Source organism: Cetorhinus maximus, chromosome 13 (assembly GCF_964194155.1).
Source record: "Cetorhinus maximus chromosome 13, sCetMax3.hap1.1, whole genome shotgun sequence".
NCBI classification, from domain to species: Eukaryota; Metazoa; Chordata; class Chondrichthyes; order Lamniformes; family Cetorhinidae; genus Cetorhinus; species Cetorhinus maximus.
This window is the reverse complement of record NC_135891.1, coordinates 89,490,785-89,516,548: the sequence shown is the minus strand read 5'-3', so window position 1 is coordinate 89,516,548 and position 25,764 is coordinate 89,490,785. Positions and strand designations below refer to the sequence as shown.

Genomic DNA, 25,764 nt, shown 5'->3' with positions numbered 1-25,764 from the left:
TTGACGACCAACAACAGCCATCTTCCTTTGTGTAGTTTTCCCCCTGATTATCATTGACTTTTGGGACTCAAAGGGTATGGGGGTAGGAAGGAAAGTGGAGCTGAGGCCCCAGTCAGATCAGCCTTGAGGCACTGAATGGCCGCCTGCTCCTTTCATGTATGTATGCACTGCTTGGTGCCATACTGGGCAGTGCTATTAGCCATTATGCCATCAGGAACTTGCCAGTTGGCCATGGAATTTCTTTTCTGTGGACCAGCTATTCTAACTGTTCCTGACATCAGTAACAAAATAGTTCATAATAAGCACTTCATGTCACTACTGAGAAGGCCCTGCATAACTCAATTGTGGTTTTAATTCTGTGCCACCAGTATGTTCACTATTTTGTTGCTCCTACTGCACTTATTGACTGTAAAGCACTTTGGGGCATCCTGTGGTTGTGAAAGGTGTTACACAAATGTGAGTCTTTCCATTCTTTGCTCAATAACATTTGACGTTGCTGAATAAAATGGCACTTATCAGAATTTTATACATGAAAAGACAAACCATGAACCAATACTCCCCATCCTTAAAAGCGTTTTTCTCACTTTCTGCAGTGCATAAAGCGACAGATCAAATTTAATCCAAGACTGAGCAGGATTGCACTTGGTAGTCCATGGGTCTTAATAGGTCTGTTAAGGACCCTTCTGATTATCAGCTGTTGGCCATCTGTTTTGCACCTAAAGAAGGAGATGCCAACAATTGAATATTGGGGGAGTTGTGGAAACCTTGCCTAAGGGCCTGATGTAACTTTAGGCAGGCCTACAAATGAGTACAAGTCTGCCCACCTGAGGCAGACAGAAGTCACCGAAATATGTCAATGAGTGTCCTATGCTGATTGTAGGACCCCCGCTTGAAATTTCCAAGTGCAACAAGCACTGTCTGCCTATTTGTACCAGGTATTGACTGGATTAACCGATGTTCCTTAAAGGGATTTCAGGGGGTAGCTCGGGTGACTTGTAACTTTTTCTTTTGGTGGGACCAGGAGAATTAGAAGTGTTCTTCCTGAGCCCTCAAAAATTCCAGACCACTACTATCTTTGGGATTTCCTCCACCTCCCACCCCACCATTATCACCATACCCAACCTGCCAGTTGACTCATTGTGGAAGCTGGCTGATTTGCCTTCCCAGAACTGGCAAGGAGAAGCAGGGAGGGGGCCACAGCTGGCCAGCTGTTTGTCTGTGGTATGCTAATAATTTCAAGCCTCATAATTGGCTGGGGCCAGACGCTACTACGTGAGGGTGGGCAAAGTGACAGCTGTACTGAATTTGTGCCTACATAGGGCTCAAAATCTCCCTGGTGAATACTTCCTGAAGTCAGGGAAAGTCTATAGATGGTCATCTTAGAATCATAGAAAAGTTATAGCACAGAAAGAGGCTATTCAGCCCATCATGTCTGCGCAGCTGAAAAAGAGAAAATAAAAACCAGCCGCCCTTTCTAATCCCACTTTCAGAACCTGGTCCAGAGCCTTCAGGTGCAGATCCAGACTAGGCACTTTACAGCCCTCCAGACTGAATATTGAGTTCAACAATTTCAGATCATGAACTCTCTCCTCCATCCCCACCCCCTTTCCAATTTTACCCCTCCTTTTTGTTTTTTCCAATAATTTATACAGAGTTTTCTTTTCCCACCTATTTCCATTATTTTTAAGTGTATTTCCATCCATTGTTTTATCTCTACCTTTTAGCCTATTTCGATCCCTTCCCCCCCACCCCACCCCCACTAGAGCTATCTGTCCCTTGCTCGTCCTGCTTTCTACCCTTAATTAGCACATTCCTTTAGATAATATCACCACCTTCAACACCTCTTTGTCCTTTTGTCTGTGATATCTTTTGGTTATCTCCACCTATCACTGGCCCTCTATCCAGCTCTTCTTGTCCCAACCCCGCCCCCCCGCCCCCTCCTCTTAAACCAACTTATATTTCACCTCTTTTCTATTTTTACTTAGTTCTGTTGAAGCGTCATTCGGACTCGAAACGTTAACTGTGTTCCTCTCCACAGATGCTGCCAGACCTGCTGAGTTTTTCCAGGTATTTTTGTTTTTGTTTTGGATTTCCAGCATCCGCAATTTTTTGCTTTTACCTTTTAAGAGTTGACAGTTTCTGCCTCCACCACCAAACCAGGCAGCAAATTTCAGACACCCACCACTCTCTGGGTGAAAAAGTTTTTCCTCATGTCCCCTCTAATCCTTCCACCAATCACCTTAAATCTGTGCCCCCTGGTAATTGACCTCTCCACTAGGAGAATCTTTTGTGTCCACTCTATCCAGGTCCCTCAATCTTGTACACCTCAATTAAGTCACCCCTCAGCCTCCTCCTCTATTCTAAGAGAAACAACCTTAGCCTCTCCAATCTTTCCTCATAGTTGCAGTTTTCAAGCCCTGGCAACATTCTTGTAAATCTCTGTACTCTCTCCAAACCAATTATGTCCTTCCTGTAATGTGACCGGAACTGTACGCAAAACTCCAGCAGTGGCCTAACCAGCATTTTATACAGTTCCAACATTACATCCTTGCTTTTGTATTCTATGCCTCATCCAATAACGGAAAGCATTCCATGTGCTTTCTTTACCACCTTATCCACTGTCCTGCCGCCATCAGGGACCCGTGAACATGCACTCCAAGGTCTCTCCCTTCCTCTACCCCTTGCAATATCCTCCTGTTTATTGTGTATTCTTTAGCTTGTTTTCCCTATCCAAATGCATTACCTCGCACTTCTCTGAATTTAATTCCATTTGCCACCTTTCTGCCCACTCAAACAAACCACTGATATCATCCTAGAGCTATCCTCTTCACTATCAACTACTTTGCCAATTTTTGTGATGATCTGCAAATTTCCCAATCCTGCCTCCCACATTTAAGTCCAAATCATTAATATATACAACACAAAGCAAGGGACCCAACACTGAGTCCTGTGGAACACCGCTGGAAACTGCTTTTCATTCGCGAAAACATCCATTGACCATTACCCTTTGTTTCTTGTCATTGAGTCAATTTTGGATCCAACTCACCAGACTCCCCTGTATCCCATGGGCTTTTACTTTTATGACCAGTCTGCTATGTGGGACCTTGTCAAATGCCTTACTAAAATCCATGGAGACAACATCCACTGCACTACCCTCATCAATCCTCCTTGTTACTTCCTCAAAAAAAAATTGATTAGTAAGACAAGACCTTCCCCTAACAAACCCATGCTGACTATCCCTGCTTAATCACTTCCTTTCTAAGTAGCAGTTTCATGATTTTCCGAGCACCAAAGTCAGACTAACCCCCGGTTTATCATTTATATTGCCTTTCCCCGCACCCTTTTTAAAATAATGGTAAAACGTTCACAGACCTCTAATCCTCTGGTACCTCGTCTGCATCTAATGAGGATTGGAAAATGATCCTCGGAGCATCCGTTATTTCCTCCCTGGCTTTCTTTAATAACCTTGGATACAACCCGTTTGGTCCTGGTGATTTATCTACTCTCCAGGATGACAGTCCCTTCCAGTACTTCCTCTTTCATTATGCATCTTGTATCTAATATTTCACACTCCTCCTCCAAATAGAATTTATGCATTAGCCCTTTCCTTTGTGAAGACCAAGTAATCATTAAGAGCCCTGCCCACATCTTCTGCATCTATGCATAAGTTACCTTGTTCATCTCTGATAGGCCCTACCCTTTCCTTAGTTATCCTCTTGCTCAGAATGTACTGAAAACATCTTTAGGTTTTCCTTGATTTTACCTGCCAATGTTTTTTCATCTCCTCCCTTTGCTTTCCCAATTTCCTTTTTTACTTTAGCCCTGCACTTTCAGAATCTTAATGGCACAGAAGGAGGCCATTCAGCCCATCGTGTCTGCACTGGCTCTCCAAATGAGCATTGACCTAGTGCCATTGCCCTGCCTTTTTCCCCATACCCCTGCACCTTGTTTCTAATCAAATGATCATCTAATGCCCTCTTTAATGCCTCGACTGAACCTGCCTCTGCTGCACTTCCAGGCAGTGCATTCCAGACCGAAGCCACTCGTTGTATGAAAAAGTTTTTTCTCACCACACTTGCTTCTTTTGCAAACCACTTTAAATCTGTGCCCTCTCATTCTTGATCCTTGTTGAGAGGGAACAGCTTTTCCCTACCTACTCTGACCAGCCCTGTCACGATTTTGAAAACTATCAAGTCTCCTCTCAGTGTTTTCCTCTCCAGGGAAAACAGTCCCAACTTCTCCAATCTATCCTCATAGCTGAGGTTTCTCATTCCTGGGACCATTTTTGTAAACCTCTTCTGCACTCTCTCCAATGTGTTCACATCCTTCCTATAATATGGTGCCCAGAACTGTACACAATATTCCAGCTGAGGTCTAATGTGGGTCATATATAAATTCAGCATAACCTCCCTGCTCTTGTACTCTATGCCTCTATTAATAAAGCCCAGGATACTATATGCTTTATTAACAGCTCTCTGCACCTGTCCTGCCACCTTCAATGATCTATGCACATACACAATCAAGTCTTTCTGCTCCTGCACCCCCTTAAATTCCGCCCCTTATTTTATGTTGTCATCCATGTTCTTCCTATCAAAATGCATCACCTCCTACTTCTCTGCATTGAACTTTATCTGCCCACTCCACCAATTTGTCTATGTCGTCTTGAAGTTCCACACCATCCTCCGCAGTTCACAACACAAGCTTCGTATCAACCGCAAACTTTGAAATTGTCCCCTGCACACCACAATCTAGATCATTAATATATATCAGGAAAAGCAAGGGCCCCAATACCGACCCCTGGGGAACTCGACTACAAACCTTCCTCCAGCCTGAAAAATATACATTGACCATTACTCTCTGCTTCCTATTTTTCAGCCAATTTTGTGTCCACATTGCTACTGTCTCTTTTATTCCATGAACAATAACTTTTCTCAAGTCGGTTGAGTGGCACTGTATCAAATGCCTTTTATAAGTCCATGTACACCGCATCAACAGCGTTACCCTCATTGACCTTTTCTGTTACCTCTTCAAAAATCTCCAGCAAGTTAGTTGAACATGATTTCCCCTTTAAGAATCCATGCTGGCTTTTCCTTATCAGCCCATATCTTTCCAAGTGACTACTAATTCTATCCAGAATAATTGTTTCTAGAATCTTGCCCACCACTGAAGTTAAACTGACTGGTCTGTAATTGCTGGGCTTATCCTTACAACCTTTTTTGAACGAAGATGTAATGTTTGCAATTCTCAAGTCCTCTGGCATCTCCCCTGAGTTTAGGGAAGACTGAAAAATTATGGCCAGTGCCCCTACAATTTCTACTCTCACTTCCTTCAATATCCTTGGATGCATCTCATCCAGTCCTGGTGCCTTGTCAATGTTAAGTACCAACAGTCTATTCAACACCTCCTCCTCATCAATTTTGAACCCTTCTAGTGAGAGTTTCCTCATCTGTCATCATGGCCTGGGTAACATCTACCTCCTTGGTAAAGACGAATGTGAAGTATTCATTTAATACCTCAGCCATGGCACCTTTGTCCATGTGTAAATTCCCTTTTTGGTCCCTAATTGGGACTCCTTTTACCACTCTTTTACTATTTATATGCCTATGGAAGACTTTGGGATTTCCCTTTATGTTGGCCACCAGTCTTTTCTCATAATCCCTCTTCGCTTCTCCAATATGCTTTTTCACCTCCCCTCTGAACCTTCTGTATTCCTCTGGGTTCTCAATTGTATTTTCTACCTGACATCTGTCATAAGCGCACTTTTTCTTCTTTATCTTAATTTCAATCTCCTTTTTCATCCAGGGAGCTCTATATTTGTTTGCCCTGCCTTTCCCTTTCAATGGAATATACCTTGACTGTACTCAAACCAATTCTTTTTCTGAAGGTAGCCCATTGTTGAGCTACAGCTCTTCCTGCCAATCTTTCATTCCAGCCTATCTGGCCCAGCTCCGTTCTTGCACCATCAAAGGCGACTCTTGTCCAGTTAATTATTTTTACTCTGGATTGCCTAATATCCTTTTCTATTATCATCCTAAAATGTACAATACAATGATCACGGTCTCTTAATGTTCCCCCACTGACACTTGATCTACCTGGCCCACTTCATTTCCAAGAACCAGGTCCAAAAGTGCATCTTTTCTTTTTGGATGGACACATACTGCTGTAGAAAATTCTCCTGAGCACAATCTAGGAACTTTTGCCCCTCTCTGTCCTTCACACTACCACCGTCCCAGTCTACATTCGGGTAATTAAAGTCCTCCATTATAAATACTCTATAATGCCTACATCTCTGTAATTTCCCTGCAGATTCGTTCTTCTACATCCTTCTCACTATTTGGCAGTCTATAGACTACACCGAGCAATGTAATTGCACCCTTTTTGTTCCTTAGCTCTAGCCAAATTGATTCTGTCCTTGAGCCCTGTGCGACATCCTTTTTCTCCAGCACTGCAATGCTCTCCTTACCCAATACAGCCACCCCTCCTGCCACCTCTCCTCCTTTCCTATCTGTTCTGAACACTTTGTACCCGGGAGTATTTAACACCCAGTTCTGCCCTTCCTTGAGCCAGTTCTCTGTTATCACCACAACATCATATTTACACATGGCAATCTGTGCCTGTAACTCACCAATCTTATTTATTATACTCTGTACATTCACATGCATGCTTAGTAACCCTGATTTAGATTTTGTTACTTTCTCCCTTACTCCAACTTTACCTATTAACTTACTATTCTCTATACTAATGCAATTGGTCCCTCCCCAGTATTTTGTGCACCCTGGTTTTCCTCTAATATTTTTTCTTGGCTTCCACAGCCCTGCTGAATTAGTTTAAAGCCCCCTCAACAGCACTAGCACTAGCAAAAAGCCCTGCAAGGAACTCAGTCCCAGCTCTGTTCAGGTGCTACCCGTCTGGCTTGTACAGGTGCTATCTCACCCACAGCCAGTCCCAGTGTCCCAGGAATCTAAAGCCCTCCCTCCTGCACCATCTTTCCAGCCACACATTCATCTGCCTTATCCTCCTATTTCTGTACTCACTGGCATGTGGCACTGGGAGCAATCAGGAGATTACTACATTAGAGGATCTGCTTGCTAATTTTCTTCCTAAATTCTGATTGAAAGACCACATCCTCCTTCCTACTCAAGTCATTGGTCCCAATGTGGACCACAACCTTTGGCTGATCACCTTCCCCCAGAAGAATGTCCTGCAGCTGCTCTGTAACATCCTTGACCTGGCACAAGGGAGACAACCTACCATCCTGGAGTCATGTCTACGGCCACAGAAATGCCTGTCTATTCCCCTATGTGTCTATGGCCACAGAAACACCTGTCTGTTCCCCTAACCGATGAATCCCCTCTCACTATAGCTCTTCCTTTCTTCTTCCTCCCCCCTCCCTGGTATAGTCAAGCCACTCGTGGTGCCAGAAAATTGGTTCTGACTGCACTCCTCTGAGGAACCAGCACCCTCACCAGTTTCCAAAGCGGAAAATCAATTTGTGAGTGGGACCCCAGGGGACTCCTGCACTACCTGCCAACTTCTCTTGGACTCCTGGTGGTCACCCATTCCCTCTGTCTCCAGACCCCTTAAGCTGCAGTGTGACCACCTCTCTGAACGTGCTATCCATGTAGCTCTCAACCTCACAGATGCACCACAGTGACTCCAGCCACCACTCGAGCTCTGAAACCAGGAGCTCAAGTTTCTGCAGCTGACAGCACATGTGGTCATCTAGGACACAGGTAGCATCCATGACTTCACACATATTACAGGACACGCATTCAACTTGATTAAGCTGCCCTGCCATGCCTTAACTCTACTTCCCTTACGTTAACATTATTCTACTTTGGATTATTTATATTACTTTATTATATTGGCCCTAAATTTCCCTTATTCCTGGTGCTTCAGTTAAAGCAAAGTATAGCAACTTTAAAAATGTTACACTTTTCTAATTTACTCACCAGTTCCAAGGCTGCCGTTCTTCTTTGAGGAAAGGTAGAAAAAGAAAGGAACACTTCCTCCCTTCTCACCAAATTCCAACTGAAGCACTCTACTGCAGCCAAACACAGCACTCCAGTGCAGACAAAGTCACCACTATAGGACAGCTTACTCTCTGAACCTAGCCTCTGAAAACCTGATTAAGCTAGTTATCTAATTAACTAGTTGCAACTGCAAGCAGAGCCTGTATGAACCCTGTTTTAAGGCTGGACTAAAACTCACCTCCTTCCAACCCTAACAGCAATTTTTAGTTAATTGCTAAATTAAAGAAAGACTAGACTTTAGATAGAATTTAACCCTTAAACTCCCTCAGTCACCAATCACCAACTGAGCTCTTTACTTTCAGCCAAACACAGCACTCCAGTGTATACTTTCTATACTCCTCTGGGCTTTCTACAGTATTAAGTTTTTTTGTGATGTCATAAGCTTTCTTTTCCTATTTGATCTTACCCTGTATGCTTCTGGATAACTGGGGGTCTAGATTTGGCAGTACTGCCCTTTTGTTTTGTGGGGATATGTCTACACTGTGCCTGTAGAATTTCGCTTTTGAATGCCTCCCACTGATTTTCCTTTAAGCAGTTGTATCCAGTCCAATTTTGCCAGGCCACTTCTCAGCTTTGTAAAATTTGTCTTCCCCCAATTTAGAACTTTTATTCTTTTTCTTTTTAATTATTCATTTATGGGATGTGAGCACTGCTGGCTAGGCCAGCATTTATTGGCTATTCTTAATTGCCCTGAGAAGGTGGCAGTGAGCTGCTGCCTTGAACCGCTGCAGTTCCTGTGGTGTCAGTATACCTAGAGTACTGTTGGGGAAGCAGTTCCAGGATATTGACCCAGTGACAGTGAAAGAACAGGGATATATTTCCGAGTCGGGATGGTGAGTGGCTTGAAAGGGAACTTCCAGGTAGTCGTGTTCCTATGTATTTGCTGCCCTTGTTCTTATTGATAGTGGCGGTCATGGGTTTGTAAGGTGCTGCCGAAAGAGCCTTGGTGAGTTTCTGGAGTGCACCTTGTAAATGGTACACATTGCTTCCACTGTGCATCAGTGGTAGAGGGAGTGAATGTTTGTGGATGGGGTGCCAATCAAGCAGGCTGTTACGTCCTGGATGGTGTCAAGCTTTTTGAGTGTTGTTGGAGCTGCACTCATCCATCAGCAAGTGGAGAGTATTCCAACACACTCCTGACTTGTGCCTTGTAGATGGTGGACAGGCTTTGGGGAGTCGGGAGGTGAGTTACTCACCACAGGATTCCTAGCCTCTGACCTGCTCTTGTAGCCACAGTATTTACATAGCTAATCCAGTTCAGTCTTCTATCTTCGTCCTTTTCCATAATGATGCTAAATCTAACTGTATTATGGTCACTATCTCCAAAATGGTCACTCACTGCTAGTCCATCCATTTGCCCAGCTTCTTTTCCTAAGACTAAATCTAGAATTGCATCCTGTCTCATTGGGCTTGTTACATGCCGGCTAAAATGGTTCTCTTGAATGCAGTTCAAGAATTGTGTCCTCTGTGCCTTTCACACTGTTCCTTTCCCAGTTGATTATAGAGTAGTTGAAGTCCCCAACTATGATTGCCCTATTGTTTTTGCACTCAGAAATTTGCCACATATTTGCTCTTCTAACTCTCTCTCACTATTCCGAAGTCTATAGTACACTCCGAGCAGTGTGCCTGCCCCTTTTTATTTCTGTGCTACACCCCTATGGCCTCATTTGATGAGTTCATTTAGTATATCATTCCGCCTCACAGCTGTAATTGATTCCTTAACCAATAATGCTACACCCCCACATTTTTTATACCCCCCCTATCCTGCCTGAAAACTCATGTTGATGTTGAGTTGCCGTTTTCCCCTCCTTTAAGCCAAGTTTCCATTATAGCAATGATACCATGTTGCCATGTGGCAATCTGTGCCCTCAGCTCATCAGCTTTATCTGCTACACTCATTGCATTTACATATGTACCTTTTAACGCTGCCAAATCCCAAGCACTTTTTAACCGTTGCTTCTTCTGTCTTTCAGAGTCGCTCACTAATTTTCTGTCTCCTGTTCCCTTCCCTGAATTTGCCTTCTCTGAATCTGCCCTCAGGTTCCTATCCCCTTGCCAATCTAGTTTAAACCCTCCCCAACAGCACCAGCAAACCTTCCCGTGAAGATATTCATCCTGGTCCTGTTCAGGTGTAGACTGCCAGCTTGTACAAATCCCACCTGTCTCAATGCCTCAGAAATCTGATGCCAGCTTTCCAGCCACGTGTTCAATTGTTCAGTTCTCCTATTTCTGTGCTCACTAGCATGTGAGACTGGGAGTAATCCTGAAATTACTGCTTTAGAGGTCTTGCTTTTCAATCATCTTCCTAGTTCCCTAAAATCTGCTATCGGGACCTCATCCCCTTTCCTACCTAAGCCATTGGTACCAATGTGGACCATGACCTCAGGCTGTTCACCCTCCCCCAGAAGAATGTCCTGCAGCTGCTCTGTGACATCTTTGACCCTGACACCAGGGAGACAACATACTATCCTGGAGTCATGTCTACAGCCACAGAAACACCTGTCTGGTCCCCTAACTAATGAATTCCCTATCACTACTGCTCTTCCTTTCTTCTTCCTCCCCTCTTATATGGCTGAGCCACCTATGCTGCCACAAACCTGGCTCTTACTGCACTCCTCCGAGGAACCAATGCCTTTGCCAGTATCCAAAATGGAAAACCAATTAGCAAGTGGGACTCCTGCACTGCCTGCCTGGTTCTCTTGGACTGCCTGGTGGTCACCCATTCCCTTTCTGCCTCCATGCTCCTAACCTGCGGTCTGACCACCTCTCTGAACGTGCTATCCATGTATCCCTCAGCTTCTCGGATGCACCACAGTGACTCCAGCCGCCACTTGTGAGCTCCGAAACCCGGAGCTCAAGTTTCTACAGCTGATGACGCTTTCTGCACATGTGGTCATCTAGGTCACCAGTAGCTTCATGACTCCCCACATGCTACAGGATGTGCATTCTATTACTGCACAGTAATTATGTAATAAACCCCAACAATATATTAAGTTGGTTGGGGGGGGCGGTGGGGAGGGGGCGGAGTTTTGCAATGTTCACTGTGGCCTTCAAAGTTCTTCCCTCTCTCCTGGAGATGTTCTGATAGCTCACTAAATTAGGCAGGTCTGGTGTGAGTCTGGCCCAGTCAGATCACAAGCTCCGGTTATAGTTACAGGTCTATGCTGAGTTAAAGTGATGGCAAGCTATTTGATTTTGAGGGGCAGCCCTGCTGAGTCCAATTCTGTCCTCACCCCATCACAATGCTCTGAATTTTTGCCCAATCTAGCTGGTATCTGCTGGGTTTCATTGCAACACTTCTCCCAACACCTGACTAACTCAGCACCGGCAAGGATGAAACTTGGTTAATGTGGCTTGGTACCAATTCAGACCCCAGTGCAACAAATTCATCTGTTTGTGAACAAATAAAAATGAAAGTGAAAAAATGATAAGCACAGCAGCAAGATGACGAATGTGTCTAGATAAGAAAATACTGTCTGGAAGGATGGCCAGACTATACTCATAACAATCCAGTACTATGGCAGTACTTTGAACAGAGAAAGCACCTCAAAATTATTGTTGATCTACTAGTTTTTAATGAGAGAATAGTCATTCCGAGAACACTTCACTTCAGCTCGATATTCTTCAGATTTCACCAAGGTCACTAGGGATAGCTAAATGTCGTGCAAAAGCCCAGCAATCCATCTGTGGCCAGGCATTACATGTTCTATCACAGAAATTATTTCCAATTGTCTTACGTGTGCAGAGAACAGCCAAGGGCAAAACGAACCATTATTATCTTCTACTTTTCCATCAAGGCCGTGGGAGTGCCTGGGAATGGATTTATTTGATTTTAAAGGCAAGATATTCCTTAATGTCATTGATTAGTACTCAAGGTGGATTGAAGTGAAAGGATTGCACAGCATCATGGTGGAAGCAGTCATTCAATCACTGAGGAGAATTTATGTAACACATGGCATTTGGGACATTGTGGTGTCAGACAGTGGTCCGCAATTTACTAATGAATTATTCCAAATTTTTGCGAAGGAATGTGGATTCATTCACACAATTAGCTCACCTCATTATCCTCAGGCAAATGGAGAAGCTGAGAGAGGTGTACGAACCATCAAAGACTTGATGAAGAAGAATGATGATCTAATTTAGCTCTTCTAAGTTACAGAACCTCACTGAACAAAAAGGTTTCTCACCATTAGAATTGTTGATGGGAAGGAGATTGAGAATATAGTTTCTGCTGCAGAGCTGGGAGTTAAAACCTAATATCACGGGGAGAGGAAAAAGAGGGGAAGAGCAATAGTGGTAGGAGACTCGATAGTAAGGGGAACAGACAGGCATTTCAGCGGCCGTAGACGTGACTCCAGGATGGTATGTTGCCTCCCTGGTGTCAGGGTCAAGGATGTCACTGACTGAAGGGCATTCTAAAGGGGGAGGGCAAACAGACACATCGTGGTATATATTGGTAGAACATGCAGGTAGAAAGAGGGATGAGGTCCTGCATGCAGAATTTAGGGAGCTAAGAAACAGATTAAAAAACAGGACCTCAAAGGTAGTAATCTCTGGATTACTTCTGGTGCCACGCGCTAGTGAGTATAGAAATAGGAGGTTAGTCCAGATGAATGCGTGGCTGGAGAGATGGTGTAGGAGGGAGGGCTTTAGATTTCTGGGACATTGGGACTGTTTCTGGGGGGCGGTGGGACCTGTACAAGGCGGACGGATTGCACCTGAACCGGAATGAGACCAACATCCTTGTGGGGAGGTTTGCCAGTGCTGTTGGGGACGGTTTAAACTAACTTGGCAGGGGGATGGGATCCTGAGAGGAGGTTCAGCAGGGAGAGATGCACAGCCAAAATTAGAAGAGAGAGCAAGTGAGTCTGGAAGGCATAGAAATTATAGGCTAGTTAAGGCACAAGGGAGTGTGGCAAGGTTGGATGGTATTTATTTTAATGCAAGGAGTCTGACGAATAAGGCAGATGAGTTGAGGCAACAAATTAAAACATGGAAGTATGATGCCATTGCTGTCACAGAGACATGGTTGAGAGAGGGGCAAGATTGGCAGCTCAACATTCCAGGATATAGGGTCTTCAGGCGAGATAGGGAAGGAGGTAAAAAAAAGGAAGGGGTATCGCAATATTGATTAAGGAATCAATTACAGCAGTAAGGAGGGACGACATCTTAGAAGGCTCCTCAAATGAAGCCATATGGGTAGAACTGAAAAACAAAAAAAGAGCAATCACATTGCTGGGAGTGTATTATAGGCCTCCAAACAGTCAGAGAAATAGAAGAGCAGATATGTAGGCAAATTTCAGAGAAGTGTAAAAATAATTGGGTAGTAATAGTGGGGGATTTCAAGTTCCCCAACATTAACTGGGTTAGTCATAGTGTGATAGGTTTAGAGGGAGCGGAATTCTTAAAATGCATCCAGGAGAGCTTTTTAAGCCAGTACGTAGAAGATCTTACAAGAGAGAGGGCGGTCCTGGACTTCATTTTAGGGAATAAAGCTGGGCAAGTGGTAGAGGTATCAGTGAGGGAACATTTTGCAGATAGTGAACATAACTCTGTTAGATTCAAGGTTGTTATGGAAAAGGACAAGGATGGGCCAGAAATCAGAGTTCTAAATTGGGGGAAGGCTGATTTTTTAAAATAAGATCAGATATGATTTGGCCAGAGTGGACTGGGAGCAGCTATATTTAGGTGTTCACAAGTAAGAGGGACGACGTGGGTATGGAAATCAGGCAGGAGGACTGTGATATAATTAAAGAAATTAGCATTGATGTTCTAAGTGGTCTGGCTGGCTTAAAAGTAGATAAATCTCCAGGCCCAGATAAATTTATCCCAGGCTGTTGAATAAGGCAAGGGAGGAGATAGCCTGGCAATAATTTTCAATACCTCTCTGGCCACAGGATAGGTGCCAGAGGACAGGAGCAGCCAATGTGGTACCGTTATTCAAGAAGGGAGGAAGGGATAAACCAGGGAACTATGGGCCAGTCAGTCTAACCTCAGTGGTGGGGAAACTATTGGAAGCAATTCTGAGGGCTAGAATTAATCTACACCTTGAGAGGCAGGGATTAATCAAGGACAGTCAGCATAGTTTTGTTAAGGGAAGGTCATGTCTGACCAATTTGATTGAATTTTTCGAAGAGGTGACCAGATGTGTAGATGAGGGCAATGCATTTAATATAGTCTACTTGGACTTCAGCAAGGCTTTTGATAAGGTCCCACATGGGAGACTGATAACGAAGGTAAGAGCCCATGGGATCCAAGGCAATTTGGCAAATTGGATCCAGAATTGGCTGAGTGGCAGGAAGCAGAGGGTGATGGTCGAGGGGTGTTTTTGTGATTGGATGCCTGTGTCCAGTGGGGTTCCACAGGGATCGGTGGTGGGTCCCTTGCTGTTTGTGGAATATATAAACGATTTAGACTTGAATGTGGGAGGGTTGATCAGTAAGTTCATGGATGACAAGAAAATTGATGGGATGGTAAATGATGAGGAGGATAGCCTTAGATTACAGGAAGATATAGACGGGCTGTTCAGTGGCAAATGGAATTTAATCTGGACAAGTGTGAGGTGATGCACTTGGGCAGGCCAAACAAGGCACGGGAATACATGATGAAGGTAGGACCCTGGGAAGTACCAAGGATCAGAGGGACCTTGGTGTGCATGTCCACCGGTCCCTTAAGGTAGTGGGACAGGTAGATAAGGTGGATAAGAAGGCATATGGGATACCTGCCTTTATTAGCCGAGGCATAGAATATAAGAGCAGGGAGGTTATGCTGGAACTGTATAAAACACTGGTTAGGCCACAGTTAGAGTATTGCATGCAGTTCTGGAATCCACATTATAGGAAGGATGTGATTGCACTAGAGAAAGTGCAGAGGAGATCTACCAGGATGTTGCCTGGGCTGGAGTGTTTTAGTTATGAGGAGAGATTGGATAGACTGGGGTTATTTTCCCTGGAGCGAAGGAGATTGAGGGGGGACATGATTGAGGTGTATAAAATTGAGGGGCATAGATAGGGTAGATAGGAAGGAACTTTTCCCCTTGGTGAAGGAATCAATAACCAGGGGGCATAGATTTAAGGTAAGGGGCAGGAGGTTTAGAGGGGATGTGAAGAATCTTTTCACCCAGATGATGGTGGGAATCCAGAGCTCACTGCCTGAAAGAGGCAGAAACCCTCATAGCATTTAAGTAGTATTTGAATGTGCACTTGCGATGCCATGGCATACAAGGCTATGGGCCTAGTGCTGGAAAATGGGATTAGAATAGTTAGGTACTTGTTTGACTGGTGCAGACTCGATGGGCCGAAGGGCTTTTTCTGTGCTGTAGACCTCTATGACTCTATATGGAGAAACCACAGTGCCTTAATATCCTTGGAAAGAAAGCCATGAGAAACTTGGGCTTATTACTCAGATCCTGATGGAGATAAGGAACAAGAAACAAGAGAAAATTCTGTAGTCACCCAGGAGAAGAACAGTCATAGTGACAGAAGGGAGAGTATTGAATAACCTCGACCTCAAAGAAATCAGAACAATATCAGGGAGATTGGTCAAGGCATCTCAGAGACTAACCCTGTGAAGTCTGAGACCTTGGGAGGAGATGTAGGAGGATTAATATAATTGTGATAAAGATTTTGGGGGGAGATGTGGAATAAAGGGTTAACATCAGAAGCACGATGATGATGATGTAACACCACATAATTGAGTAACCGAGATCTGGAAGGAGCAGAGGTTCTAATCTCGTGCAGAGGTTCCAATATGTGTATGAGAGCTGTAGATAAAGTAATGGACTTAACAATCTACAGTCTCAAGAAGCTTACTTTGGGAGAAAAGACAAACCTAAAATAATCCCATCTAGACCCTGAACATACAACAAAACACCCAGAGGCAGTTTTCCCTTCCTAACAACACTTATGCAGTTCCAGCCTGGGCCTCTGATGAAGAACAGCAACATAATCAGTGCAACAGCTGCCTTCTCTTCAACTACATGCCTTTCCACAGCACAGAGGGGATGAAGACAGCATTTCAGCTCAAAGGAGGTGATACCCCCCCAGCACAGAGCATACAGGGAGAGAGAGGATCAGCTGTTGGGATATGACTTGGCAACAGTGCCCGGGTAGGCTCAAGCTTTCATAGCAAGTTATTGCTGACGTCTGGAACTCTACCTTCTTCCAGGGCCCAGGAAAGGGGGGTGCAGATGGTACCAAATGCCGGGGTGCAGGGGCTCAGGGGTCCAGGCTTGGTGTTTTGAACAGAGGTCTGAGCAGCCAGAGCTTCCGACCTGAAAGAAGGGCCTAAAAAAATCAGAACCATCAGGCTGAGAGTTCCGATCTTTTTAAAGCTGGTCTGTCAGTGTCAGGTCAGTTTCATTGAGTTTCTGCTCTGCTGCTTCTGACCTTTGGGCAGCTTTGTGGTTCCAACTTTTTTCATGAAGCCTGCCAGAAAACCACAAACTTGCCTGAGGGTCGGAAGCAGCAGCAACTGTCAAGAGACTGCTTTTGGTTGAAAATTGGCAAGTGAAATACCTCTAATTTTACAAGCAATTGGATGCGCTGTGTTTTCTGGGGTGGAGGTTGGAAGGTGACGGGGGCGGGGGGGGGGCGATGTTGGAGGGGAGGTTGGAAAGAGAGGATGATGTGGGGAGGGGAGATGTTGGAGGGGTGTGGGGTATAGCGGATGGGGCTGAGGTTGGAGGGGGGAGTTAAGGGCGGGAGGGTTTCAATGATGGAGTTTCTTATTAATTACATTTTCCACTTTAATTTTTCTCACACCTCAAACAACAATTAGAATTTTAAAAAAAATACTAGTTGCACATTTATTTATTACAAATGTGATGCAACATTATATGGAACCTGTGGATAGGTTGTAAGTTCAAAATGTACAGCAGTGGGTTGATGCCAGAGAAGTCAGAATGGTAAGATTGTATTAGCTGCAGAGGTGAATTGTTTTGTAAATGTAGTGATTTCTTTGCAGCCACTTTCCTAACATCAGTTGATTACTTTTGTGATTAATTATCCTTAGAGACTCAGCAATGGACCTTAACTTTCACCATTGCTACAGCAACTCGGCCTATTGCATGCAGGTGTAATAAAAGAAAAACAAAACCTACATTTATACAGTGCCTTTCATGATGTTCAAAATCACTTTACAGCCAATTAAGTACTTTTGATTTGTAGTCACTGGTATAATGTAGGCAATGATATCAAATGGCAGAGCAGGCTCAAGGGGCCGAATGCCCAGCTGCCAGAATAACATAGGAACATATGTATTAGATGGATGAGATGAGTTGGGCTAGATAGTCTTTGTCACCCATAATTATCTTGCAAACATAGGGTGGAGACCGGACTGAAATTCTGTTTATTTTGTTGCTCATGGAAGTTTATTATGACCAGGTCTTGTGGGATGAAATTGCCTGGACAGGAGTGCATAATGGGCTCAGTGAATCAGTAACCTGTTTTACACTGCACTTGATTCTCGAGTCATTTCCATTGACTTCAATCTTGTCCTTTTGTCTACTTAAAAACAAAAAACTACTGCGGATGCTGGAAATCCAAAACAAAAACAGAATTACCTGGAAAAACTCAGCAGGTCTGGCAGCATCGGCGGAGAAGAAAAGAGTTGACGTTTCGAGTCCTTATGACCCTTCAACAGAACTGAGTAAAGTTAGGAGAGGGGTGAATATAAGCTGGTTTTAGGTGTGGGGTGGGAGGGGGGTGGTTGTAGGGACAAGCAAGCAGTGATAGGAGCAGATAATCAAAAGATGTCACAGACAAAGGAACAAAGAGGTGTTAAAGGTGGTGATATTATCTAAGAGAATGTGCTAATTAAGAATGGATGGCAGGACACTCAAGGTACAGCTCTAGTGGGGGTGGGGTGGAAAGACTGACAGGGCATTACAGGTATAGATTTAAAAATAATGGAAATAGGTGGGAAAAGAAAAATCTATATAAATTATTGGAAAAAACAAAAGAGAGGGGGAAGAAACGGAAAGGGGGTGAGGATGGAGGAGGGAGGACTCCCTCCCTCTGTTGAAGGGTCATGAGGACTCGAAACGTCAACTCTTTTCTTCTCCGCCAATGCTGCCAGACCTGCTGAGTTTTTCCAGGTAATTCTGTTTTTGTTTTCCTTTTGTCTACTTACCTATTATTACATTCCATCTTGGTGCTCTTATGAGTTTTTTGAGGTATTAAAATATTGTGATGAAGTTGTGTTGCATAGTGGATATTGAAAATATATTAGTGAGAAGCAGCAATTAGCAGAGTCTTCAAACTTGCTGATCATGAGAACACAGAAAACACAATTGTGAATCATTTGGTCTTTGTCCTCTGGCCTCTTAAAGGTTGTGCTGCGCACAGAGACACCTGATGGCTCCAACGCTTCTCAATGACAGTGAAGACCTACGTTGTTCAGTCATTTCCACTTTATTGCTCAGGAGTCATTAGATCTTTCTACCCTGTGAAATTACTGATAACATAGAATCCAATTACACCCCCTGTTTGAAATAATTATATTGAATAATATTGTGCATCCAGGCAGAAGAAACTCATCTTCTACTCCTACAGAGTGGAAAAGACCTTGTGCAATTGATCTGGGTTTCAAATATTGAATCTTTCCGCAAATATGAATTTACTGTCGCCATTACCATATGGTGCAATGTGCATGTTAGTGAGGGCTGAGGCAGCCACCAAAATCTGTCTGTGCAGTGTAAGATATTTTCCTGTCAAATTAACAATATTACACAATGTAGTTAAAGTAAAATTTCTACTCTCTGGTTTGTTTCATAGTCACGATGAGATCACCTATTTGGTGCACACAAACAAATACTGCATTATATCATTACTGCTCTTAATATTAATGACCCATGCTGGATAACTATTGGACAATATTTGCAACCTTGGGTGTTATCATTTTACTAAGACCTTTTTGAGTTTGGTGAATTGATTGGTGGATCTTGAAAGGGGGAAATATATGATGCATGATTCAGGGGAAGGGTTAAAGTGTGGATGTAGAATAGAGGGCCAAGAAACAGGAGAAGCACCAGGGCCCATGGCTTCTCTCCCTGTACCTGCCTCCTTCCCAGTGGACCAAGTGGCCACATGACCAGTGGCCATCTAGGTTTCCACAGCCCTGAATTTTTTCATCTACAGCTCCTTCCAGAGATTAGCTGTCGGATTTCACAACCTGCTGCCCACAAGTGACTGATGGCATGTTTGCCAGAGCCATCACTTATGTCCACTTTGCTACTAATGAGGCCAGGCAGAACAAGGGACTTTCCCTTTAGCTTCAGTGACAGGATTCCCACAGGTACAGGGAGCCATAGGTTGCACACAAGGCACCCTCAGATCAACCAGCAGCCTTTGACAATCAAAGAATTCCACTGCATCAATGTTCAGTTGGTTTGTGATTCTTGAATAGTTTTCATGCATATCTGTGCAAGATATCCTGAAAGCTGTCATGTTCCCTACATTCTGTACCCGTCACATCTCCCTCAGGTCTTCGCAGAGTCAGTGTGTGGCTCCTTGGAGACTAGGAACGACCCTCTAAGGTACAGTTGATGGCACCAGTAACCCACCCTATCACTGATGCAGAGGAAAGATACAGCCAGAGTCACTTAAGCACAAGGTCACTCATGGGGCAAGTCATTGGGTTGATGAAAATGTGATTCAGGTGCCTGGGCAAATCTGGGAGTGCCCTTCAGTCTGTACCAGCAAGGCTGTCCAAAATGGTACTGGTCTGCTGCACCTTGCACAATATAGCACTGCAGAGAGGAGGAAGATGAGGACCACTCTGTATTCTGAGGAGGAGAAGGAAGAGGGTAAGGAGGAGCCTGATGTGTCCAGGGTGCTTGCAGCCATTCACTTAGCTGCCAGAGAAGCACAGGATGGACTCATCCAAGCAGAGTTCAGATAACCTGAGTGCGTGAAACCTTATGGCACAACAATGCTGAATTCACTGCTATCCCACCCCCACCAACACAAATCATTCCCACAGTTTAGAAATTCCTCCATCTCATTTGGTCATAGCATCCTCCTCATGGTTAATGTCCATTTGAAAGGTGAGAGGGAACAATGGAGGTGACTGGATGCTGGAGACTTGAAATGAAGTGCATGATCCATTTTCATTTTCCAAGACATTAAGACAGTGATTTTTTTTTTGTAATCACACAACTGAATCCTTCTCTGCAATTTAAAAAGTATTTCTTTTCCTTATCCTATTAACTTCTATGTAGTGCTACCCCTGAGGCTTCAACAGAGCTGGAGGAAGGCTGTTTCAGATGTCAGATGCTCTGACATCTAAGATGCCCTTAGCTGATGTTCTTTGGGTTTTAGAGCCAGTGAGTGTCCTGCCAAAGACTGCCCCATCTGGACAGAGAGCAAAATGTGGGACTCTGACTGGGCAAGGAATGATGCTCAGAAATACAGACAGTTTAAATAAGTTATATTTGTATTTTTTGAGTGTTAAGAATGAGTTTTAGCTTTAATGTTTAAGTTTGATTTGTATTTCTGTATCTGTGTGTTAAGAAAGGTCAAATGGAGTTTTAGTTTCACCTTTAAAAAGGTGTCTGCATTTCTAATGAGGTTTTTTCACAACTGCAGCTAGGTTAAACAAACAAGAGTAAAAGAATTGGGCTGTTGCCTAGCAACAGGGTCCAGAGAGGCAGGTCCCTCCCACAGACACACACACAAAAACTAAAGAAACAGCAGTTTTAAGTTCAGTTTGAAGCCAAGACCCCAGTGAGACTGGGTACTAGGAGAGGGAGCAGCAGATTTTCCAAAAGAACCAAAAGGTCCCAAGGGCAAAGGAGTGAGACAGAAACAGGGGAAAGTCTCAAGCAGACCTTCTAGTCAAAGGAAGGACAGACACTTGGAAAAGGTCCTGATAATGAAGTTAAGAGTGAGGGGCAGAGAGAAAGTTTCGAAGCTTCAGATTTAAAGAGTCAAAAGCTGCAGAAAGCAGATTTAAAGTGAGAACAGCTTGCAAGAGGCAATAAGGTTCAAAGAGACAACTGAAGGTCTGTAACTCTTTGCTATGGGCATGTGAAGCAGTGGTACTGTTGATGGCTTGAGTCAGTGAGAGAGAGAGAGTGTGCGTAGAAGGCAGCTTGAATGCATGTGGTGACCCAAGAGAGAGGAATATCGGAAGGAGAGTTTGAAACCCTGGAGGTGAACCCTTGCAGAAGGCGTCTGAGAGAAAGTGTTGGTCTGGGAGAAGATTCCAAAGCGAGTTCTTGGACAGCGGAGTTTGGAAACCCTCGTGTGAAAGACCAAGTATGGTGAGAGCAGTTGGCTCATGGTGTGACCAGCATCTGGGGGAGTTAAGGAGAGATCCATAGCATCTGGTTGAGGTGGCATCTGCCACTTGGTTTCAGAGTGTGGTGTGTCTGACCATAGGTTTACATGGACCATGTACTTACTGTGAACAATAAAGTGTAAGATAGCTTTTGTAACTTGTGTTACCATTACAGATATCTACAGATTTGCAAGAGTATAGATGTGGGTGAAGGAGTATGGTAAATGTTTTATTCTTTCGTTAAAAGTTCATCAACTGACTCATGTGGCTGTTCAGTAGCTACTCTCCACTTATCTAAACAAACAAATTAAAAGTTAGGATCTATCAAGCTGGGTTCCACTCTGGGATCAGGCTTGTCCAAGGGTAACTGCAGCTGCGATCATAACAATGAGAAGCGGGTCCACCTTGAGCAAAGTCCCCACTTCCTTGTGCGCTCTCTCCTTTCTGTAGTATAAGGATCTAGCACACATAGGGTTAATGTGGGACTGAGTACAGTACTACCCACACAGTTGTAACAGAACATATGACCCACACCCAGCATCACTGTGGTGTTGGACAGAGCTGGGTGCAGACCCAAGCAGGGAGACAACTCCTAATTTGTATCCTTTACTGTACGTTTGTAAATAGTTCTAAGGGTCAATAAAAACTTAGTTAACCTACTTCAGATTACAAAGACTTAATTAAAACCTACCAAGATGTAACTAACACCCCACAACACTCTCCATCTTCCCCCTCGTGGACTAGCTGAATTTCTATGTTGGCCAATAACTGGAGAGCACTTTGATGTACATCAGTGAGGCATTGAGTGGCCAATGTATGGTTTTTCTCTATCCTGTTTAAAGTGGCAGACTGAGTGTACAGGCCTTTGGTGATGGCCAACATGTGGTCAGATGTCCAATTTGTTTGATGCTCCATGGGGTGGTCACTCTTTTCATGGAAGGAGACATCAGCACAAAAGATTGAGATATCATCATGCTCTTGTTTGAGATGGATGCCTTTAATCTCTCTCCAAGGATGCACAGTGTCTCTGGAAATGCTGACAGAAGCTCTCACATTTTCTGATGCTGGTCCACAATTGCTCTCTTTATGAATGACCTCCAAGACTCAGCGCCTGCATCAAGCTGAGCAGAGCTTGAAATAAACTGAGCCTTCTGACAGGAGGAAGCTCCATTGCTGTCCCTAAATCCAACACCTTTCCAGCTCACTTATATGTGTCTCACAATGTGACCACCTAGTACTTGCCTTCAGTCAGCTAGAATTCTTTGTCTAAACCCCTGTACCCCTTCTCCCCTCCTTTAACACCCAACTCCCTTGACTAAGCTTTTCTTTGGCGTAGCCTCCATTTTCCTCCTTTCCACAATAAAGCCACTAATGAAACACAACTTGTCCTTGTGTAATTAAAGTGAAAAATGTAAAAACAAAATTACATTTATATAGCACCTTTCAATGTGCTTCGCAGCTGATGAAGTATTTTGAAAAAAAGGCACTGTTGCAATGTAGGAAATAGAAAAGGCATGTAAGAAAGGCAAGGTTACAGTGATCATGAGAGATTTCAATATGCAGGTAGACTGGGAAAATCAGTGGATCCCAAGAAAAGGAATTTGTAGAATGTCTACGAGATGGCTTTTTGGAGCAGCTTGTGGTGGAGCCCACTAGGGAACAGGCAATTCTAGATTTAGTGATGTGTAATGAGGCAGATTTGATAAGGGAGCTTAAGGTGAAGGAACCCTTAGGAGGAAGTGACCATAATATGATAGAATTTACCCTGCAATTTGAGAGGAAAAAACTGGAATCAGATGTAACGGTATTACAGTTGAATGAAGGCAACTACAGAGGCATGAGGGAGGAGCTGGCCAGAATTGACTGGGAGATGAGCCTAGCAGGAAAGACAGTGGAACAGCAATGGCAGGAGTTTCTGGGAATAATTTGGGAGACACAGCAAAAATTCATCCCTAGGGAGAAGAAGCATACTAAAGGGATGATGAGGCAACCATGGCTGACAAGGGAAGTCAGGGACAGCATAAAAGCTAAAGAGAGACCATACAATGCGGCGAAGAGCAATGGGAAACCAGGGGATTGGGAAGCCTACAAAGACCAACAGAGGACAACTAAAAAAGAAATAAGAGGGAGAAGATTAAATATGAGGGTAAACTAGCCAGTAATATAAAAGAAGATTGCAAGAATATTTTTAGATATATAAAGGGTAAGAGAGAGGCAAAAGTGGAGATTGGGCCACTGGAAAATGACGCTGGAGAAGTAGTAGTGGGGAACAAAGAAATGGCAGAGGAACTGAATAGGTACTTTGCGTCAGTCTTCACGGTGGAAGACACGAGTAACATCCCCAAAGTTCAAGAGAGTGGGGGGGGGGGGCAGAGGTGAGTATGGTGGCCATTACCAAGGAGAAGGTGCTAGGAAAACTGAAAGGTCTGAAGGTGGATAAATCACCTGGGCCAGATGGATTACACCCCAGAGTTCTGAAGGAGATAGCTGAAGAGATAGTGGAGGCGTTAGTGGTGATCTTTCAGGAATCACTGGAGTCAGGGAGGGTCCCAGAGGACTGGAAAATCACTAATGTAACCCCCCTATTTAAGAAGGGAGTGAGGCAAAAGACAGGAAATTACAGGCCGATTAGCCTGACCTCAGTCATTGGTAAGATTTTAGAGTCCATTATTAAGGATGAGATTTCAGAATACTTGGAAGTGCATGATAAAATAGGGCAAAGTCAGCATGGTTTCATCAAGGGGAGGTCATGCCTGACAAATCTGTTAGAATTCTTTGAGGAGGTAACGAGTAGGTTGGACAAAGGAGAGCCAATGGATGTTATCTACTTGGACTTCCAGAAGGCCTTTGACAAGGTGCCGCACAGGAGGCTGCTCAGTAAGCTAAGAGCCCATGGTGTTAGAGGCAAGGTACTAGCATGGATAGAAGATTGGCTGTCTGGCAGGAGGCAGAGAGTGGGGATAAGGGGGTCCTTCTCAGGATGGCGGCCGGTGACTAGTGGAGTTCTGCAGGGGTCACTGTTGGGACCACAACTTTTCACTTTATACATTAATGATCTAGATGAAGGAACTGAGGGCATCCTGGCTAAGTTTGCAGATGATACAAAGATAGGTGGAGGGACAGGTAGTATTGAGGAGGTGGGGAGGCTGCAGAAGGATTTGGACAGGTTAGGAGAATGGGCAAAGAAGTGGCAAATGGAATACAACGTGGGCAAGTGTGAGGTCATACACTTTGGTAGGAAGAATAGAGGCATATACTATTTTCTAAATGGGGAGAGTGCAAAGGGACTTGGGAGTCCGAGTCCAGGATTCTCTTACGGTTAACTTGCAGGTTGAGTCGGTAGTTAGGAAGGCAAATGCAATGTTGGCATTTATTTCAAGAGGGCTAGAATATAAAAGCAGGGATGTGCTGCTGAGGCTTTAAAAGGCTCTGGTCAGACCACATTTAGAATATTGTGAGCAATTTTGGGCCCCGTATCTCAGGAAGGATGTGCTGGCCCTGGAGAGGGTCCAGAGGAGGTTCACGAGAACGATCCCAGGAATGAAAGGCTTAACATATGAGTAATGTGGGTCTATACTTGATGGAGTTTAGAAGGATGAGGGGGGATCTGATTGAAACTTACAGAATACTGAAAGGCCTGGATAGAGTGGACGTGGGGAAGATGTTTCCATTAGTAGGAGAGACTAGGACCCGAGGGCACAGCCTCAGAGTAAAGGGAAGACCTTTTAGAACAGAGATGAGGAGAAACTTCTTTAGCCAGAGAGTGGTGAATCTATGGAATTCATTGCCACAGAAGGCTGTGGAGGCCAGGTCATTGAGTGTATTTAAGACCGAGATAGATAGGTTTTTGATTGGTAAGGGGATCAAAGGTTACGGGGAGAAGGCGGGAGAATGGGGTTGAAAAACTTATCAGCCATGATTGAATGACAGAGCAGACTCGATGGGCCAAATAGCCTAATTTCTGCTCCTATGTCTTATGGTCTTACAACTTGTCCTTGTGTAATTAAAGTGAAATTTGTAAAAACAAAATTACATTTGTATAGCACCTTTAAATGTGCTTCACAGCCGATGAAGTATTTTGAAAAAAAGGCACTGTTGCAATGTAGTGAAGCACAGCAGCCAATTTGCAAACAGCAAGATCCTAGAATCATTGAGATAAATCTATTTGTGTGTTGAGGGATAAATATTGATAACAACAAAAGAATTCCCTTGCTCTTCAGAGTACCCATGGCAGACGTGTCCTCGGCTTAACATCGCATTAGAAAGACAGCACCTCTGACAGTGCAGCACTCCTTCAGTACTGCACCAGAGCGTCAACCTCAATTACGTGCTCAATTCTCTGGACAGTGGAGATTGAATCCAACACCCTCTGGCTTAAACACGAAAGTGCTACCATTGAGGTAAGGCTGATGTAAACACTCCGTCAACTGTTGAGTGCCAAGCTCCTAAG

At 44.1% G+C, this 25,764-nt stretch overlaps 1 protein-coding gene across 3 annotated transcripts in view; it reads right to left on the bottom strand.

The window, feature by feature from the left end:
* The window catches only part of LOC144688787 (beta-1,3-galactosyl-O-glycosyl-glycoprotein beta-1,6-N-acetylglucosaminyltransferase-like), a 101,973-nt gene that overhangs the window by 48,781 nt on the left and 27,428 nt on the right, over nt 1-25,764 (bottom strand). The window lies entirely within an intron of this gene.